The 14207-nt window shown below is 37.4% G+C and overlaps 2 long non-coding RNA genes across 2 annotated transcripts; one reads left to right on the top strand and one right to left on the bottom strand.

Moving 5' to 3' along the window:
• Window positions 1-761: 761 nt before the first annotated feature.
• Window positions 762-9015, top strand: LOC149109049 (uncharacterized). Its single transcript, XR_016208247.1, has 4 exons — window positions 762-986; window positions 2124-2192; window positions 2373-2437; window positions 8139-9015. It is a non-coding gene; the product is annotated as an uncharacterized LOC149109049 (long non-coding RNA).
• A 420-nt stretch (window positions 9016-9435) lies between these two features.
• LOC149109048 (uncharacterized) lies at window positions 9436-12952 on the bottom strand. Its single transcript, XR_016208248.1, has 2 exons — window positions 12826-12952; window positions 9436-12498 (listed from the first exon to the last, which is right to left on the bottom strand). It is a non-coding gene; the product is annotated as an uncharacterized LOC149109048 (long non-coding RNA).
• Between the last annotated feature and the right edge of the window lie 1255 nt (window positions 12953-14207).

Here is a 14207-nt window from a genome sequence, read left to right as displayed (position 1 = left end):
AAACCATATGGTATCTTTCAGCTGTACAGAAAAGTTTTGATGTTCAGCTACCACGAGTAGTCCCTCTGTCTCTTAGTTCGTCATGCATGACGCGAAAGAAAACCACGCGAATAAAAAAAAAAATGGCCGCGCTAAGGGCGGCATGGACCACTGTTTTATAGGTGATTCAGTCAGGAGAGACACGAAAATGATCCCTAAGTGTCCATTTCTGTCAAAAACCTTTACTCTACTCTCCTCACTGTCTGTTACAATAAACTATCCCTTGGAATTCGTAACCATACCATACCGTACGGCTTTTTAAGCTTGTGCTCCCCAGGTTTTCTCCGCATTTCAACCCCTTAATTGTACGACGAGCACCCCAGTCTTTTTTATATGGGAGTCCTCCCCCGGGATCCAGACCAGTAAGCAACACGTTTCTTATTCCTTCGGCTAAATCAAGCGCTTCTGCAAAGGCTGCTTCTACAGGTTCATCGCTGCCCACACTCCTGGACCTTGCCTCATCAAACACTTCATACATCAGTTTGATTCCTTACTAGTAACCTTACTCAAAGAAACTGATACTCGTTAACAAATCTTTCCTTTGCTCCCATTGTTAAAACGTAACTCTGTAGAAGCTCTAGTGCAAAGGCTGTAGTTAGAGATCAACAAGTGGATATTTCTAAGAATAAAACCAGTATTGATTTAGCTACTGTACAGGAAAGTCTTCAGAGCCTCCTTTTCCTTGCACCCAGGCCCCGCCGGCTAAGAAAGACGGGCAGCCCTGGCACTCAAATAGTATTTGCATTGCAAATTAGTTACGTCCCCTCGTTTACACGATGTCTTGGAAGCTTCTTTCTTCAACGCTTTGGCTAATGCTGTGTCTATATCACAAGAAATGTTCCTAAATGTGTCCCAGACGCAAAAGTTTGCTGATGGAACAAACTTATTCAGTAACCAGAAGCAGCAAGCGACCTCAAGATGGAAAGTCGTGTCGTTGGCCATCGTCGGTATGTGCATGTAATGAAAACATTATGTTCTATTGCTACTTTTGATTACTTAAATGGTTGAAAAGACCTAAATATGTTTTGAGACATTTATTTAGCCAAAATAAATCGATATCTCGTGAATTAGATTCTGGATAAAATTAAATCTTAAGCCCTGGCCAATCAGACACTGTAACAATACTTAGCTCTTATTAACCGAGCAGGAGGTCTGTATGGGAGAATCTTGATCGCGGTTGTTGGTACAGACTGAATTTTTTTACCTTGCAAACCTGTTCAACAGTTTTGCCTCCTCATCTGTTTTAGCTGTCACTTTGGGGAATTTGTCCTCTAGTGTAGAGATGTCAGGGCTCCTGTATAATGAGTTCTAAATTTATCTTGATTTTAGAGTTAAGTTTGTTCCTTCATCTAGTGTTCTTTCGAGTGGGGTGTTTAATACTGTATAATTTACTCAAGTCAAGTCAATGATGCCATGGATTTGTGAAAGCTTGGAAAATTGACTTGACTAAATAGAGTAGTTAAGGCTTCATTCAAAAGAACACTGGATTATCTTGATGTGTTGAGAAGGTTGAATGATGAACTTATTTAGCTTTTAAACTCAGCTTGGGAAAGGTGCCTTAGGGATGGTAGAGCCGAGATACAGAGCAGAGCATGCAGGTATCCACAGCAACCTTGAGAGCGACAACCACCAGGCAACGTCACACTGACAGAGTCAGTGGAGATACTTACCACCTCGTATACTTACCCTCACCAGCGAAAGGGAGGGAGGTGAGGGAACAAAAGCTTGCATTCAACAGGCACGAATGGCACTCAAAGCCAAACTGCATGTTCCCACACAGCTGGCAAGCAAAACACATAAGCCCTGCAAAACCCCATAAGAGACCCCACCGAGCATGATTGCCCTGAGAGACCTCTGACCAGCACTGACTCAACTCAAACTTTGCCTAAATTACATTTAGTCTCATGAAACTGCAATGCATTATGGGTTGCTGGAGAAACATCAATAGAGCTGTTGTTCAGATGATTGCCTTTATTGATACATTGTTTTTTAATGCTAGTTTCAATGTTGCTTGTAATAACTTCTACTCAAAAGGAAACTGCAACTAATAGGTCTTTCACTGAAATATTTTCATTTATTATCAGGCAAACAAGAAGTAAACAGCAACATGGGACAGCTAACGTCAATGGAGGAGTCAGATACAGCTAGATCAGGTCAGTTTATATTTCTGGTATCTGCAAATTAAAGGTGTTCGCAAGTTTATTGAATGTGATATTATTACAGACTACTTTACTTATTAGTTGTTATTCCATCAGTTAAATTAAGAATGCTAAACTATACCAATAGTAAGAAATCGTAAGTAACTCAACAGTATGTTGGTATCTCTTATCAAGGCAAACAAGAAACACATAAACATCAAAAGATCAGTGGAGGAAGTGAAATACATCAGACGTAGCAGGTCAGTCTAAGTTTTTCTTTACCTGAAGTCAGACGATTAGTGTATTGTCATTATTATTGTAATCATTTTGAAGAACAGTACCATTATAGAATGGAATTCAGTGTTGCAGAATTTGGTTGAATGGCATTTGTTGGTGTTAAAATTATTTGGGATCTCCTATGCCTTTTTTTGAAGACAAAGAAATGGCGCTTCTTTGTTTCACTTCAAGCAATTAATGGATTTAGATCTAGTCAATTTTTTTTACAAATTTCTAGTTTCTCCTGAGGTTCAAATATGAAGAAGCTAGTCATAAAAGGGGATAAGTGACGATTTTGGTTGCTTTTCTTTTTTCTTGCTCCAAATTAGCTGAATTTTTGCATGTGGTCTTCAATGTAATAGAAAAACGTGTTCCTGTATTTTTGCCGCTGGTTTTTGCTTCGCTTTATAAAGACGCCGCTAGGAAAACCGAGTGGTTTTTTGCATACGCAATATCCTGAAAACGAAGCAAGGTTTAGCGCAAAAACTACGGGACATTGCTAAACATACCTAAACAAAACTCTATGCGAAATTTGGAGCGTTTTCGACAAAGTTCACTTTTGATTAAAATACCTAACGCCCTTTTCCCGCCGAGGCTGCAAATAAACGAAGCCGGGCCTTTGTTATGATAAACAGAGCCGATCCTTTGTTATAATAACCAAGTCAAGCCTTTGTTATAAGTCGAAGTCTCGCCTCGGTTTATCATAACAAAGGATCGGCCCGCCGCGACCGCAGGGACTTTGATCTCACTTAGAAAGCAGCAAAATGTCAATTTCACGCAACGTATAAGCTCAAAAATGTTGATTTTAGGTCAAAAAAGGTTTAAATGTTGATTTCACGTTAACGCGTGACGGCAAGGATGTTGGTTTCACTTAGAAACCAGCAAAATGTCAATTTTACGCAGCGCATAAGCTCAATGATGTTGATTTCAGGTCTAAGTAGGTTGAAATGTTGATTTCACGTTAACGCGTGACGGCAAGGAGGTTGATTTCTCTTAGAAACCAGCAAAATGTCAATTCCACGCAACGTATAAGCTCAAAAATGTTGATTTCAGGTCTAAGTAGGTTGAAATGTTGATTTCACGTTAACGCGTGACGGCAAGGAGGTTGATTTCTCTTAGAAACCAGCAAAATGTCAATTCCACGCAACGTATAAGCTCAAAAATGTTGATTTCAGGTCTAAGTAGGTTGAAATGTTGATTTCACGTTAACGCGTGACGGCAAGGAGGTTGATTTCTCTTAGAAACCAGCAAAATGTCAATTCCACGCAACGTATAAGCTCAAAAATGTTGATTTCAGGTCAAAAAAGGTTGAAATGTTGATTTCACGTTAACGCGTGACGGCAAGGAGGTTGATTTCTCTTAGAAACCAGCAAAATGTCAATTCCACGCAACGTACAAGCTCAAAAATGTTGATTTCAGGTCAAAAAAGGTTTAAATGTTGATTTCACGTTAACGCGTGACGGCAAGGATGTTGGTTTCACTTAGAAACCAGCAAAATGTCAATTTCACGCAGCGCATAAGCTCAATGATGTTGATTTCAGGTCTAAATAGGTTAAAATGTTGATTTCACGTTAACGCGTGACGGCAAGGATGTTGGTTTCACTTAGAAACCAGCAAAATGTCAATTTCACGCAGCGCATAAGCTCAATGATGTTGATTTCAGGTCTAAATAGGTTAAAATGTTGATTTCACGTTAACGCGTGACGGCAAGGATGTTGGTTTCACTTAGAAACCAGCAAAATGTCAATTTCACGCAGCGCATAAGCTCAATGATGTTGATTTCAGGTCTAAATAGGTTAAAATGTTGATTTCGCGTTAACGCGTGACGGCAAGGATGTTGGTTTCACTTAGAAAACAGCAAAATGGCAGGAGCCCATGATGGGCTCCTGAAAATGGTAATTTCACGCAACGTATAAGCTCAAAAATGCTGATTTCAGGTCAAAAAAAGGTGTAAATAAAAATAAAATGAAACAAATAAACATTTTAATAAACACTTTTTCAAATACGGCAACGTCTTCAATGGCTAAAAAATCACGAGATAAAACATAGTTTTCGACAAACGCGATCGTAGCTTTATGTCACGCACCGCCATAACTTCCAAGTTCAAAATGCGCTGGTACCTCTTATGCCTGATGAGGACAACAACTTTGGCGGCTGTTTAGTTTTGGATTTAAGAATTTGATGACTCCACGTGAAAACGCTCTATAAATAGGGCTGACAGATTAACAGATTAACCCTTCTGCGCAACGTACGGGTCTCCATACATCTGCATGTCCCCTGATCCCAGAAGCTCAAAACACTACAAATCATGCCGATTTGAAATAAAATCAACGCAAACTGGATCACAGATCTGTTACAATCGATCGCCACTTGCTGGCCATTATTATGTTTAAATCTAGTTACCAGTTCGAGAAACGTCCGCAGAACGTAATCGCAATGCATGCCGGGAAGGGTCTTTACACCTCGTGCGCGGGAAGACATGGCGGTCGATACAAGACAAATTTTATCACTCTAAAACCAGTTCTCGCTTTCCAAACTTTGACGCTAGCAACGCTTGGCAAATGGGCCACAACTCACCAGAGGGTATTTTTCTTGGGCAAGAACTGCTCTTGGACTTTGCTACCTGGCTCGATCTGACTTCGAACGCCGATAACACGATTACGGTATATCAGCTGCCTTCGAAGTTTCAGAACACATTTTGATTCTTTAAAACGTGCTGATGACTTACGGGTTTATCGAGGCTTTATGATGCCTCTCAACCACCAGGTAGGCACACAAGGTACTTTAAAACAATGCTTAAGATATTAGTTGACAGAGCTCTAATGCGGCACATCTCTTTTTTGTTTGATGGCATTTCGTTTGACGCTCGATCGATTCACGTGTTGTGTTCACGTCACAATAACCGGTGTAAACAATCCGTTCCCAGATTTCCGCTCTATATGCTGTGGGATTTGGTTTTGACTTCATACACTATAAACAGTCTGCCTGTTTGCTGTTCAACAAATAAACTCCTAAAGACATGGTTAGGAAAAGCCAAGTTTTTTGCCTACGTTCTAACTCGAAAACAAAGCAAAAACCAGCGACAAAAATACAGAACCACATTTTTCTATTACATTGAAGACCACATGCAAAAATTCAACTAATTTGGAGCAAGAAAAAAGAAAAGCAACCAAAATCGTCACTTATCCCCTTTTATGACTAGCTTCTTCATATGTTGACCTTCATTAGGAAACTTAACTGAACAGGCTTTGAAATTGTACAGGCTCAAAATAATCATGAATTCTCCCCACTTATTGTGATATTTTGGGGGTGTGAGTTTTGTAAATTTGTTTGCTGTATAATATTTTCTAGTTGCTGATTTTCGTTATTCTCGTCACTTGTCTTCTTGATATAGTATTGATAGAGAGAATTTAATTTCTAATTTGGAATGAGAAAATTATTGACAACTGACAGGTGGCTCCAAATTTTTAAACAAATCATGCTTTTATTTCAACATCCTCACTAACAACTGACTTGTTAACGATTCCAAATAATACCAACAAGTCGTGTTTCCATTGCAGCATCTGAACTAGCTACTGACTGATGATTCCAAATTTTGATCTTGAATGTCCTTATTGAGGACTGACAAATGATTGCAAATTTTAACTGACATAACATGCTTTAATCCCAATTTCTGCACTGACAACTGACAGAGGATTTCAAATTTTAACTGACAAATCATGCTTCAATCTCAGCATCCTTATGGACAGCAGTGACTGACAGATTATGTGTGACAGTTTCAATCTCAACAGCCATACTGACAACAACAGATGATTCCAAATTTAATTGACAAATTATTTTTGATCTAAGCATCCTTACTGACAACTTATGACAAGTCATGTTTTGATCTCAACATCCTAATTGACAACTGACAAGAGTCCAAATTTTATCGGACAAATGATGTTTTGCTGTCAACCTGCGCACAGACATTTGACATAATATATCAAACATAAAAGACCGTGTTTGACCACATTTCCAAACACCGAGAAGAGAGTTGAAAATACGACGCACAGTGCAGTGTTTTTGATGAACTTTAAGATGTTTGGAAATGTGGTCAAACACTGTCTTAAGTGTTTGATATATCTTCTTAATCGAAACCAAAACTAAGGGGAAAACGGAGAAATAAAATCGTAAAAATCTACGCTAATTAAGATCATATATCCAAACACTGTCACGGTCATGATTTCCTTTGTTTAATCTTGATGAATTATCAATGAGATTGATAAAGATAATTCCATCTTGTAACTGACAAATATGTTTTGATCTCAACATCCTAACTGACCACTCATGACAAGTCATGTTTTGATCTCAACCTTCGTACTGACATTTAACAGATCATTCCAAATTTGAACTGACTAATCATACATTTTGATCTCTACTTCCTAATTGACAACTGACAGAAGTTTCCAAATTATATCTGACAAATTATTTTTTGATCTCAATATCCTTACTGAACACAGACAGATGATTCCAAGTTTTTACTGACAAATCCATTGCTTTGATCTTGACATCCTTATTGACAACTGAAAGATCTGTGATTCCAAATGTGATCTGACAAGTCACGTTTAGATCTTTATATCTGCACTGACAACTGACAGAGGATTTCAATTACTAATTACTTGTCAAAACACGCTCTTTACTGACAAGTGACACATGGTTCCAATGTTTAACTGATAAATTGCGTGCTTCAATTTCAACATCCATACTGACAACTGACAGATGGCTCCAAATTTTATCAGACAAGTCATGTTTTGATTTCTGCATACTGACATTTGACAAATAATTCCTAATTTTAACTGACAAATCGTGTTTTTATCACCTCGTCCTTACTGACAACTGACAGATGACAGATTATTCCAAATTATTTTTTAAAACTGATCCATATAATTTGACCACTGACAGGAATTGAAATTTTCAGTGACCATTCATATTTCATTTGTATTGTTGGCTTCGAAGCCTGTGCTACATGTATGGTCTACTTACTCCTCTCTGTTTAAAGAGCAACGAAAAGCAGGAAGTCCTCAAAGCCATTATTAATTTAATAGTTACTACAAATTAATCTTGAGGTTTTCAGATCCATTATTTTACAAAATCAGTTCATTGTCAAGCAAACAGGTGATGAGAATTAAAAAACCATCAATACGAGATAGGATGAAGAAAGCTTTGTGTAGTTGCAAATAAAGTGTCAGTACATTACAAAATGGTACATTACACAGCGAGGCATGGTGGCTTCATGATTGAGCAGGCCAGGGACATGGTCTTGCGGCATGGAGGCATGGATGGTCGTCTCCTAATAAATACACTCTTTTTCAGATCGAGCGGTCTGAGTTTGAGCCATGGCCGAGGACACTGTGTTGTGTTCTTGGGCAAGACTGTTTACGCCCACAGTGCCTCTCTCCACCCAGGTGTATAAATGGGTACCTGCGAATTTAATGTTGGCGGGGTAACCTGCGATGGACTAGCATCCCATCCAGGGGGTAGTAGAAATATTCCTAGTCGCTTCATGCTACAGAAACCGGGATACATGTAAGCTTCGGCCTTATGAGCTATTTAAAGGCTCGTATGTAGACTTTACCTTTACCCTTAACTACATTGCAAAGCTCAGTGTAATATAAATCAAACACTTTTTTCCTCTCTTTTTATCAGGATTTCTTTGTGACGAGACGACTGAGGGAAGTCGAAGGCAAAAGCAAAAGCAAAAGCAAAGACAAGGGCAAGGGCAAGACACTGGAGGCAATATTAAGAAGTCAGGACACTAAAAACAGACATACATGAAGTACGCCAAGGACCAACGTAACACAGATTGAGAGATTTTTCAAACCAAAAAGTAGGACGTATAAGATAGATTTTTTCCGTGGACTAAACGTTAGGATCGGCGATGTTTTCCTCGCAAAAAAACTGTCCCGAAGAATGATTTACAGTTAGGTTTTCGAGAAAATGTTTCGTCGACTTTGCTTTACAAATTTTAATCGTTTTGCCTTTGTTCACGATGCAAGAGCTTGGTGGATTGTGTGACTGACGCGTATGTGTCTCTTGGAAATCAGTGGTGTTGCGTTACACTAGCGGCCGTTGAGAATATGGCATTGCAACGGGAGATTTAACTATTAATGTAGCAAATAAAGATTGGGAAGTGCCTTTTGGTATTCTGTTGGCTTGTTTAGACAAACAGCAAGGCAGCAGGGTGCCAAAAGAAACTTTATTTTCTTTATTTTCTGAGATAGCAGTTAAAATACGGCAAAATTTCCTGAATTTGAATAATTCCCGTTCAAAACTTTTTAACATATTCTCAACGGTCGTTAGTGTAAGTAACACTACTGTTGTTCAATAGTCAAGTACGTTTCTATCATACGATTCACCGAGTTCTCATATCGTGAGCTTCGTAAGTCTTCACAAGTCCTCGTAAATCAAATTTTCTATAGTTAGTCTTCGTGTTTAGAATCGCAACTTTTTGCTAGTTTTCTTTTACGGACCAAAATTATATACAAAATCAGTTTCTCTTGATTATTAAATGTTTTTAAACATTTGTCTTGGCTGCCTAAATTTTACTCTTGAGGTAACCCATGTCAAAATTTTTAATTTTCCCGCCAAAAAACTTAGAAAAAATACGGGCGCTTAAAATACGCATGCGCCATTTTTTTTTCAAAAAGAATCTTTATACTTGGTGTAAGTAACTTGTGTTAAAAAAATTAATTTTCCCCGCTAAAAAACTTAGTAATAATACGGGCGCCTAATATACGCATGCGCCGTTTTTTTTTTTAATTTTCTTTTTCTGATAATATTTTTAAATACTGTTTGTCATTACTCATAACTTTTGTTCCAGAAAGTATTATTTCATTCACTCAATAAAAGTAATACAACATTCAAACTTGTTTTGTCTTCTTTTGTTTCTTTTATTGACATCAAATAACTTTAATTAAATAATAACAAATCAATAAGTCAAAAGTTTTCGTTAATTAGTTTATTGAAATTCAATTCAGTTAATTACAAAGGTGTCATCAAAAAAATTGCCCTATATATACTAAGACTTTTGGCGGGAAAATTGGAAAAAATTTGCACAGCGTTTCCCCTGACAACTTTTTTGACAAAAATTTTAAGAGGGTACCCCCTTGAATTTTTCCCGCCAAAAAAATTCAGCATATACCACCTTGAACACAAACTTACGAAGAAATTTTGATTCCAGTCATTCGAGTTCTTCAAAAACTAAGATTTTGAGTTCAGTAAATATTTGTTTGTGTTCAAGATGGTATATCCCATGGTGATATCTTTAAACAGCCGTGAAACGACGAGCAGCAAGAAACCTATTTATAAAAATGAGAAGAGCAATTTAAAATTTCTACAATTGCAACGTTTCTACACAACGTTAAAAGGGGGAAAATATTTCCAAATCGAAATGTTTAAGAAAGTTTATACAGCTAGGTAACTTGCAACCCAACTACTTAAACTCTCTTAACGATAGCGATTCTAAAATGTCACCATCTTCTCAATGTGGTGCAGAAACATAACAGTTTTAGACATTTTAACTGGCTCGTCTCATTTCTATATATAGATTTCAAGCTGCCCGTCATTCACAGCTTAACTATTTAACGTGATATCATCATGCGATATATTTCAAGAAGATAGCAAAGGCAAGCCATGAACCCGATTATTCCGACGAATTAATAAAAATTACCGCGAAAACTTCAATCTAGTCCTGGCGTTTGAATAATTTTAGAACTTCCGTCACTTTTAGACATAAAAAAGTAAAACCCGACAAATCATGTATAGGACAATTTAAAAAACGTTCATGGTTTGCTTCGTTATCTTCTAGAAATTACTTCCAGCGGGGTGTTAAAGATTAATGTCTGGTTATCAAACTTCAAAATGTATCACTATGTCCTATGGCTTCTGTTAAATATTTTTTTATGAAAACTTGGTCAGCTACCATCGAAAGCAACAACGTTTTAGAAGAATCAGACAATTGAAGCTGCAGCTTTTAAAAGCAATAGTGCTAATAGGAAGTATGTTGTAAATTTTATTCCGTAGCAAACGATTGCGATAAAAATTTTAGAAGAATCAGACAACTGGAGTTACCTTCGTGATAAGAATTTAATTAGTGGATACAAACGATGGCGATAAAATTTTCAAAGAGTCAGAAAATTGGAGCTAAGTGTTGAAATTCAAAGATGTAATACTGAATACTTATAGTAAAAATGTCTGTCAGTTGCAGACGAAAGTAATATCATTTTAGGACAATCAACCAATTGGAGCTACAAATTTTTGAAAAGCAACAGATTTATTCGTGAATATTTTTGGTCCAAATGTTTTTCAGACCAAATAGTAGCTTTAACATTTTAGAATATTCAGGCAATTGCATGAAGCTAATTTCTGATAGTGCAAATCGAAGACAAAACAATTTGAAAAATCAGACAATTAGACCTACATTTTTGGAAAGAGTTGCTCGATGCCAGACATAGTTCATTACAGCCTCGCTGGAAGTTAAACAAGAGGATATATTTGGTTTCTGATTGACCTCTTTGTGCTTATTTCCCTTTCGAAGAAACAAAATTTAATCCGAACGTTTTCCGTACAGAAATGTATAAAGAATATCTGCTGATAAATTAATCTAGTATTTTAAGGGTACGAAGATCAATTCAGAAACCCAATATCCTCTTCTAGAGTTATTTATTTGCAAGGTGGCACTGCATGTCAATACACATTAAACGTCAAAAAATGATCGCGCCTTTTACTATAACGTATAAAACGTAAAAAAAAAAAAACGAACAAAGCGTCAAATGATATGTTAGGATCATGTCAACAAATGTTACAAATATTCAAAAGTGAAGTTGCGAATTCAGATTTACAAACGAATTGTTGATTATCCCTGAACTAATTTGAAATGTTTTATAATTTCATATTGCAAAGAAGGAAATGACAGAGACTGTTTGATAGTTATACTGAACAATTTTAATTAACTTCAATGCAACCTGCAACGTTTTCAGATCATTTAGATCACAAATTTATTTTGAGAAAAGAAATTGCTCTTTTAACATGCACAATTGACACGAGATGAATTAAAAAAGGAAAAAAATATATAAACATTCACGTCTATTCGACTGATATCGAAGAAGCGATCAAAACACTTCTTTAATTTCGTATCTGAAAATGCCAAGATCGACTTGAAAAGTAGAAATAATTCTTCAACGACATAAAGTTTGATAGCTCACTTGAAACAATTTTCCACCACCAGTCATGTAATGTTGCTTTTGAGCCAGGGCATTGCCCTCCAACAGACAATTCACATCATAAATTGAAACTAGGCCTCCGTAAAACTTAGAGCTTGATTAATGCGGTTTTGGAAATCGAGACATTTTAAAATGTTCAGCGTTGAATTGTTTGTCCAATTTTACATCAGAACGGAATTTGCTATGACTGACATGATCACGTAGCCAACAGTTACCATCATGGTTTTTCATTTTCAACATGCAGTGCCACCTTAATAAAATCCTCCACAACGTTTATCGCTTAGTAACATGTTTTCAAACTAGGGAGAGTTGGGCGATTGTAAGACAATTTGGAATATTCAAAAATAAAGCAAAAAATACTCGACTTAAACAAAATACACATAGGAAAGCATGCAAATGCCGAACCGATAAAATATAATTTAATCACGTTGATGATCGCTCGAGCAAAGAAATGAAACTCCCCATAATTTGAAAACATGTACTAAATGATAGCTCGAAAGCGGTTGAAACTTTTCCGTTAAAAATGGCAGGGTTCATTAACAATCACTACCGAATTTACTTTTTTTCGCACCCGAATGTCACTCCAGTGCAACTATTTCAGCCGAGAAAAAATGATTTTGAACTCGATTATATCTCCACTCTCAAGAATGCCATTTCTTATCAGAGAGATTTCAATTTAACCAAATTCTCAAACGCTATTCTCAACTTTGTCTTCATCCTCCCTGCTTGAATCCTTTTGATCTCCTTGTGTTTTCCCGACGTTTCTGTCTCCAGTAGTTTACTCCCTGAAAATAGAATCGATAAACTTACGTAAGGAATAACTTAAAGTGTGGAAACGAATGAGTAAATGAGGAGTAAAGAATTCGCAGCGAATTTTTCAACACGAGTGGGCGTTGACAGGCACAAGACAACGTTTGACAAAGAAACGCTACTTTCAAGAAGAACGCTAAATTCTCGTCGTAAAAAAAACAAAAACTTAAAAGCGTCTCGTATGGTTAATTAAAGCTATATGGTTGTTTTGAAGTTCAACGTGAAATGTAAACCGAGTCCAGCGAGCGCACATGGTTGAAATATTTCTTCCGAAGGTCAAATGCAAAGAAATTGATACTAACCATTAGCAGAAATGGATGTCGACCGTCTTCTCTTCCCCAAACGTCGACGCCATTCCTTCTTCAAAGGAAGAATTTGCTTCTCGTGTAGAAGGAACTTGGAAGTACACATCTTACGCCGACGACAAACATCTTAAAATGACAAAGAAGCACCTCAGAACAGCAATAGTCATCATGAATATGCAAAATGAGATTACACCAATCGGCTAACAAATACGTCACGAATTTTTAACAAACAACACCCTTTGCACGCTTTCTTATGTACAACTTTGCATTTACTTTGTTCATATGGAGCCCACGGAGACCCGTCTGGACTGTATAAACGCAAAATGAGCGTTTTTCAAATTGTATTAAGCGTTTTTGTTGTTGTTGTTGTTGTTGTTGTTGTTGTTTTTTTGCAGTTATCGGATGCCAAGATCCGTTCATATCATGGCTCACTAAAACCGCCGGATGGCCCAAAGCAATGTTTTTAAGTCATTATCAAGACGGAGTCTCGACAAAACAATCAAAAAGCTATGGCTTGATGTGCTTCGTCTTTCGCGGGAAATGCAAGATTTGTTCACATAACATTGGTAGTCCTTGCGAAACTAGTGTCGGTCCCAGGCGTAGAGAGTCGCGCGGTTGCGGCGGGAACCCAAGGGGAAAGCGGGGGGGGGGGGGGGGGTGCGAATAGTGGAACGCAGGGATCGGAGAACTTGCGATGAAAACTTTCATATACATAGCTGATGACGGTTTGTTTTGCGTCAGAAAAAAAAAATATTCAGGTCTTTGATTAGCCCGACATCTTTATGAAATTTGTTTTTTTAAGTCCATTGTTGCCTCTCGTTGTCTTTACAAAGATTCGTGTCTACTTTGCTCTCGTTTGCAAAAGGTGATTCACTCTTTTTTGAGTCTTCTCATATTGGTTACCAGCTTACTCAAATGTCCTATCGGCCGCCTCGAGTCACTAGTTTAGTGTGAAGAAATCCACTGCTAAACCAAACAAGTGTAATCCAAGCATAACGCCAGATAAAGTAAACAGGAGTGCATTTTCATTTCCGGTAATTTTACAATTCGATCTGCCGCGATCTGGCCCGATTTGACCTTTATTGACAATTAAGTTTTGTGATTAATACCCGTTTGCTTATTCTCGTAAAGTGTGCATTACATGTTAGTTTTAGATCAGCTCATTGCAGTCACTAGAGCTTTCTTATGTTTGGGTTACATTTGGCTCTTCGAGACTTCAGTAATTTCGAACCTTCATAAATAGAGTTACCTACATTCTCACCCCCAGTAGCCTGCTTGGTAGCCGTTCAAATTAAAAGAGAAAGGAGAGGAGAAAACTAGAAGCACTAAGTGGGAATCTTACACTGGGCATGCGAAAATTCCTTACCCAGGAATGCAGC

Source organism: Orbicella faveolata, unplaced genomic scaffold, assembly GCF_042242905.1.
Source record: "Orbicella faveolata isolate gen_17 unplaced genomic scaffold, um_ofav_v1 contig_25, whole genome shotgun sequence".
Taxonomy (NCBI): Eukaryota; Metazoa; Cnidaria; class Anthozoa; order Scleractinia; family Merulinidae; genus Orbicella; species Orbicella faveolata.
Note: the sequence above shows the minus strand (reverse complement) of the source record. Positions and strands in the feature narration are given on the sequence as shown.